The sequence below is a fragment of the Lethenteron reissneri genome, chromosome 68 (assembly GCF_015708825.2).
Source record: "Lethenteron reissneri isolate LAM-NWPU_2019-01 chromosome 68, ASM1570882v1, whole genome shotgun sequence".
Classification (NCBI taxonomy): Eukaryota; Metazoa; Chordata; class Hyperoartia; order Petromyzontiformes; family Petromyzontidae; genus Lethenteron; species Lethenteron reissneri.
The window spans coordinates 953,736-959,862 of record NC_083846.1 but is presented as its reverse complement, the minus strand read 5'-3'; the positions used below and the strand labels follow the sequence as shown (position 1 = coordinate 959,862).

Genomic DNA, 6,127 nt, shown 5'->3' with positions numbered 1-6,127 from the left:
GGTGTGTGGGTGGGTGACCACGTGAGTGGTGGTGAGTTAGTGTGTTGTCGTGACCTGCAATGGGGGTGACGGCTGCATGCGGCGTGACGGATGAGAGAAGATGGACACAGCTGGCAGCGCGGGGGTGGGTGGATGCGGAGGTGGTAGGTGGGGCTATTACTATTCTACTATATTCATTTTACCAGGTAAGGGCCACTGAGCTATGTAGCGTTTTTTTCAGAAGTGACCTGGCTATCACAAATGAAAGCTCAACCAAGTGGCTTATCCTCATCACCGTGTGGAAATTTATATCAGTAGCCAAACTACTCTAAACGCGTGACGTAGATTCTAAGTTTGGAGGGGAAAAAACGGAGGAGGACCCGGAGAAAAATCATCCACGCGACCATGGGGAGAGAGAAAGAGATGCTAACTCCAAATATACGACCTCCTGTATACCAGACGAGGTTGTTAACATTTCCTAGCCACCGTGGAGTGGCTGGGTGTGGTAGGTGGGGGTGGGGGACAATGACACGAGCGAGCGGAAAGTTCACCACAGGAGCGGTGCCCTGGCGGTTGGCAAAGTGGCGAGAGGCGGTGAACAATTGGCGACGTCGCTTGAATGTTACCTGCCCGAGCTCCTCACCGCGTGAGTTTTAGCGCGCCGCTTGTGGCCCTCGGATGTGTTTTTTTTGTTCCGCGGGGCGATGAAAGGAAATTACAGCACGGCAAGGAGCTGCCAAAAGTTCTGCTGCTGCGTCGGCTTCGACTGAAGAAGAGTCGTCTCCCCGGGGCTGCCGGATATAACGCGACTGTGGGGAAACGTCAAGAGCTCCCCCCTCTACTTGCCAATAATCTAAGAACGTTTATTGAACTCGCTCGTGCGCCCAGGATGAGTGAGATGGGAATTATATTGTTGGGTTGTTGTTGGTGTTGTACTTTTCCCTTTTTTACGGATTAGTTTTGCGTGCGTGGGTGGGTGCGTGTTAGATACTCACTAACAGCACTTAAGGCTACACGGGGGATCTTTGTCTGTGTCTTTTGTTAGGTATCAGCACTTGCCCCAACAGACTCTTAAGGCTATACGGGGGATCTTTGTCTTTGTGTATTGGTGTCTGCGCACGTGTGCGGATGTGTGTGTGTGTGCACAGTGGGGGGCACAGGTGGTGCATCGGCCAGTCATCTCAGTCAGTCAGCCCATGGAACCTGGGTCTGCCGCGTGACCTCCTGTCAAACAGTGAGAGCCTTCCACACCTAATATGGCCTCAATGTGCACCTAGCCTGGCACAAGCACCGTGGTGACATCACCTCTACTTGCTATCGAACGGCGCTTGTCTGTTGGAGAGGCGCAGTCGATACTAAAATACAGAAACAAACACACACGGGTCTGCCCCTCTCTCTCGCACGTGGCGGCGATGTGCAGCGCGTCTTCTTCGAGCGCTGGGGAGCCGGACAAGCCCCTCTCTGCACCGGCGTGGACGGCACCTCGTGGTGTTCACATTCTGAAGCGCTCGCTCGTCACCGTGGCGTGCGCGATGACACCACAACCACGTGACTTTTCTTTTGTATTGTGCGCGGTGCTTTCAGCACCACAGCGCGTGTATTTGTAACGATTTGTAACGTTTGTTTTCTTTTGTTTGCTGGTGACTTTGTGTATTTCATATTGAAATCGCCTCCAGTGCTTTTTCTGCTGGCGGCAATAAAAGTTGTTTAAAAGTCAAGTCTGTCTCTTTCTCTCCCGTATGATTCACGTACATTTGTAAAATAATCTCTACCATGGAATATTTCAGGGTTTTTTACATCGCACAGCAAAATCGTGTTGCTTTTGCTGAGAAATAGAACGGATTTTAAGAGTTAAACGTCTCTCTTTCTCTCTCCCTGTCCTCTCTATTTCTCTATCTCTCTTGCTCTCTCTTCTAACTCTGTCTTTTTCGCTCACTTTCTCCTCTTTCTGTTTTTCTCTCTTGCTCTCGATATCTCTTTCCCCTCTCAATTTCTCTCTCTCTCTCTACACGCCGGGAAGGGGGCGTGTCCTCATGCCGCTACTGCTTACCACTATACATCCTGACCTCACCTGGGAGTTCACGTACCTTTGGTGGACTATTTTATTTTCCTGTCGGAGTCGGCTTGCATACGCAAATCTTCTCCCCTTCACTGTAAGTAGTTGTTACTGCACATGGTGTTGCTTATTTCTGTTTATATCTGTTTCTTTCTGGTGCTTTTTCTGCCCCTACGGCTCTCGCCATGCTGCAGGCCTGCTCGTATTCCCCCCACCCCACCCTCTATTCTTATCACGTTTGTTTTACTGGTGCTGTTCCTATATCAATAATGGCACAGTATGATAAGTACGAGGCTCTAACTCGGAAGAATGGCACCAGAGGACAGCGCAACTGCTTCCTGGAGTTGCACTTCTGCACTCAGCCTCCAGCCACATTGACTCTGGGAAGCTACTGAAGCTCGGAGGCTGCAGGGACGTGTCCCTGAAAAGCGCCCCAAAGAAAGTGCTCTGCAAATGCTGCTTAAAGGTGCTGCATGTTCAGGACATGGCAAACCTACCAGACACAAAAAGGAGAGATAATTGATCTCCCTTAATTGAGACCGCTCCACCAGTGGCAGCAGATGTACAAGCCTCCCTTAGTCAAACGCTGCGGTGACCTCAAGTGGAGGTTAGCGCACTCGACCATGCCCTCGGCTGTGTGGCCTTGCCACACAGCCGAGGGCGTGTGTTCTGTGGAGCCAGGGAAGATCTGGCCCACCAGTTCTTGGGTTGTCTGTGGCACAACCCAATGTTCCAGATTTTGGGGTCGATTTTCAGGAGACTGTAGGTGCCTTTTTACAAAAGCAGTTTCATATACAGTATGGGGTTCCTTACCTGGCAAATAAGCGTGATGATCTTGCAAACTTCGTCAGTGCCCAATCAAAAGCGATAATTTACAAGACCAAGAAAATTATACTTCAAGGCAATGCTGACGGCTGCTCTGTGGTGGCAATGTTGATGGGTCTGCTCAAGGCACAGCTGGAGCACGTGTACCACTCCAACGCTGGGGATGCGCATGTGTTTTTTGAACGGTGGGGGGGCAGTCAAACCTTCAGCACCAGTGCAAACGGCAATCTGCATTTTCCTTTTTAACGAGCTCATTTGTCGCACGTGGCGTGCGTAACGACGTGTTTGTGTTGCGTGTGGCACTAGCAGTGGATGTACTGCGGGTAGTGTTTGTGACGTGCACACATAATGCTGTATTCACTGTAACTTGTATCGAAATAGGCTCCAGTGCTTTTTCTGCTGGCAGAAATATAATTGGTTTAAAACTATTTTACTCTTGGTTTTCATTCTATCTCTCACTCTCTCCCAACCTCTTCTTTCTCGCTCTCGCTCCCCTCTTTTTATCGCTCTCTCCACTATCTTTCTCTCTCTATCTATCTCGCTCTGAAAGGTGCTGCAAGGTGACACTAACGGCTGCTCTGTGCTTCCAGTGTTCAGGGGCCTGCTTAAGGCGCGGCTCCAAATGGAGCACGCGTACCACACACATGTCGGTGATGTGCATGTGTTTTTCGAACGCTGGGGAGCCGGACAAGCTCTCTCTGCACCAGCGTGGACGGCACCCTCGTGTTCACCTTCTGAAGCGCTCGCTCGTCACCATGGCGTGCGCGATGACCACCACCACCACGTGACTTTTCTTTCGTGTTGTGCACGGTGCATTTAGCGCCACAGCGCGTGGATTTATAGCGTTTATTTGTTTTCTGGTGACTGTGTATTTTATATCGGAATCGCCTCCAGTGCTGTTGCTGCTGGCGGCAATAAAAGTTGTTTAAAAAGTCAAAAAAGTCTATCTCCTCTCTATTTCTGTCTCTTTCTCTATTTACTTTGTCTCTCTATTTCTCTCCTCTCTCTATATGAGGACAGGTATCATGGGTAGCGTGGCTGCTACTGACGACGAGGTGATGCTGATTGATGGAAATGGAGGCGGAGACGATCCCCATATCAATTTCCTGCTGAAGAGCTTCATTAAGTGGTGTAGCAATGACTTGCCCTCGCAGGAGAGCTACAGACAGTACCAGCGGATGGTTGGAGCCCTGGCACCATGCCAGTTCTCTTAGCAGAACTGTGTGTGGTGCACAACACGAACCTGCGGAAGATCAACAACTACGGGAAGATCCACAAACATATCGGGGACAGCATTGCAGTTGGCCATGGAAGGATCACGCAGTGCAAGTAGGAGATCCTTCACGCCAAACGGATATGCAAGAATCGTCACGAGATGATGTTTTGGCCAAGTAATTGAGCAGCACCCTGATTGAAGAAAGACACTCAAGCAACTTGATGAGCTGGACAAAGATCTTCAGAATCGGTTACAAGCCTAAGAGTGTTTTTTTCTTATCTTTCCACCTGAAGAAGACCGCTTGTGTTGCTATCGAAACGTTGTGGGTTTTTTGCTTTTAATTTAGATTTTTGTTTTCTATCTACGTTACTTTACCGAAAGAACCAAGAATATGTTGAGAACAAGTTGGAGCTGCGGAAGAAACAGTTCCACGTGCTTCTAAACACCAACAATGAGCTTCAAGAGATGCTGGAGAATGATGAAAAAGTTGCAGAGGCTGAAGATTATACTTTGATGGAGGTGAACAGCAATTAAACCTTATTCCGCTTTTTTTGCTCATTCCACGTAAATTTATGTACTTGGCTCATTGTGCATACTTTGTTTTTCCATAATCTCGTGAAATGTATGTCTTATTAAGTATTTGAAAGTGGGTGCCATTCTCTGTAACTGTTATTAAAGCTCTATATCTCTCTCCTCTCTCGCTCTCTTTCGCCCTCTCCTCTCTTTTGCACTCACTCTCTCCACTCTCTCTCCCTCGTTCTCTCCTATATATATCTCTTTCCTCTCGTTGTCTCCTCTCTATCTCCTCTCTCTGTCTCACTATCTACACTCTCTCTCCTCTCTCGTCCCCCCCCCCCCATCTCGCTTTCCTCTCCCTCGCTGTCTCTCCTTTTCAACTCGCCATCAGAGACGTTGTGCGCACTCACAGGAGATTATCTTTTCGGTAATAATAACCTGCCGTTGTCTGAAAGCCTTTGATGGCAGTTGTGGCAGATTCTCTCTCTCTGTGTGTGCGAGAGAGGGAGAGACACGTCGTCTCTACTTAACCCATTGGAGTGAGGATTTGTCCTCTACGAAGACAATAGAATTACTACTGTGAGCAATGGTGGGGTAAAGTGTGGGTAACTCTCACCCTCTTCTTCCAAGGGACGCCGCCACGAACAAACCACAGACATTCCACTCCAGACTCGGCTCTCTGGAGCTCCCCTGAGTGGAGGAGACACCTCGACTCACACAGAGACCCATCGACTCACACAGAGACCCATAGACTCATACAGAGACCCATCGACTCACACAGAGACCCATAGACTCACACAGAGACCCATAGACTCACCCAGAGACTCATAGACTCACACAGAGACCCATTGACTCACCCAGAGACTCATAGACTCACACAGAGACCCATAGACTCACACAGAGCGCCATAGACTCACACAGATACGTATATTTTGTTGTTGTACGGTGCGAAAGATGTTCAACTTACATGCGTATTTGTTAAATATTACCCTGTGCCACCCGGGCGCGCAATGATCGACTCGTTTAATAACGACGTCACGAAATAATTTAATTTGTCCGCTCTAACCAAGGCAAGCGTGGACTATGCGTGCAGTGTGTTTCAGTTAACGCGGCGCTCTGGGGATTAACCAGGGCTGCCTGCGTGGGTCGAACCGCAAGAGCTCTGCAGCAGCGCTGGAGGCGTCGCAACCTACCACTGACAACACTCCCCTATGATGGGGCTGCTGATGAGAACGGTGGTGATGATGATGATCGTGTTGATGGTCTTTGGACTTGCCGAAGACCGCTACCAGCGGTGTCAAGAACGGCCTGTTTTGAGGAGGCTCGTGAAGGAGCCGAGTTCGATTTTAACTCACGGCCAACACCAGTGCCGAATATCTGAACCGTTCCTGGGCCTCTTCTCGGTCGAGTCAGCCTCAAATAAGTACCTGGTGTGGTGGATAAAAACATCACCACGGGGGAGACAAAGGCGGCCGGGCGTGGTGCTGGCCACCCGTCCCCTCGTGTGCCGTTTCGGCCTTCATTTGTGCTCGCTA

At 49.6% G+C, this 6,127-nt stretch overlaps 1 pseudogene; it reads left to right on the top strand.

The window, feature by feature from the left end:
• Window positions 1–3,870: 3,870 nt before the first annotated feature.
• LOC133360423 (THO complex subunit 7 homolog) lies at window positions 3,871–4,610 on the top strand (annotated as a pseudogene).
• The last annotated feature ends 1,517 nt before the right edge of the window (window positions 4,611–6,127 follow it).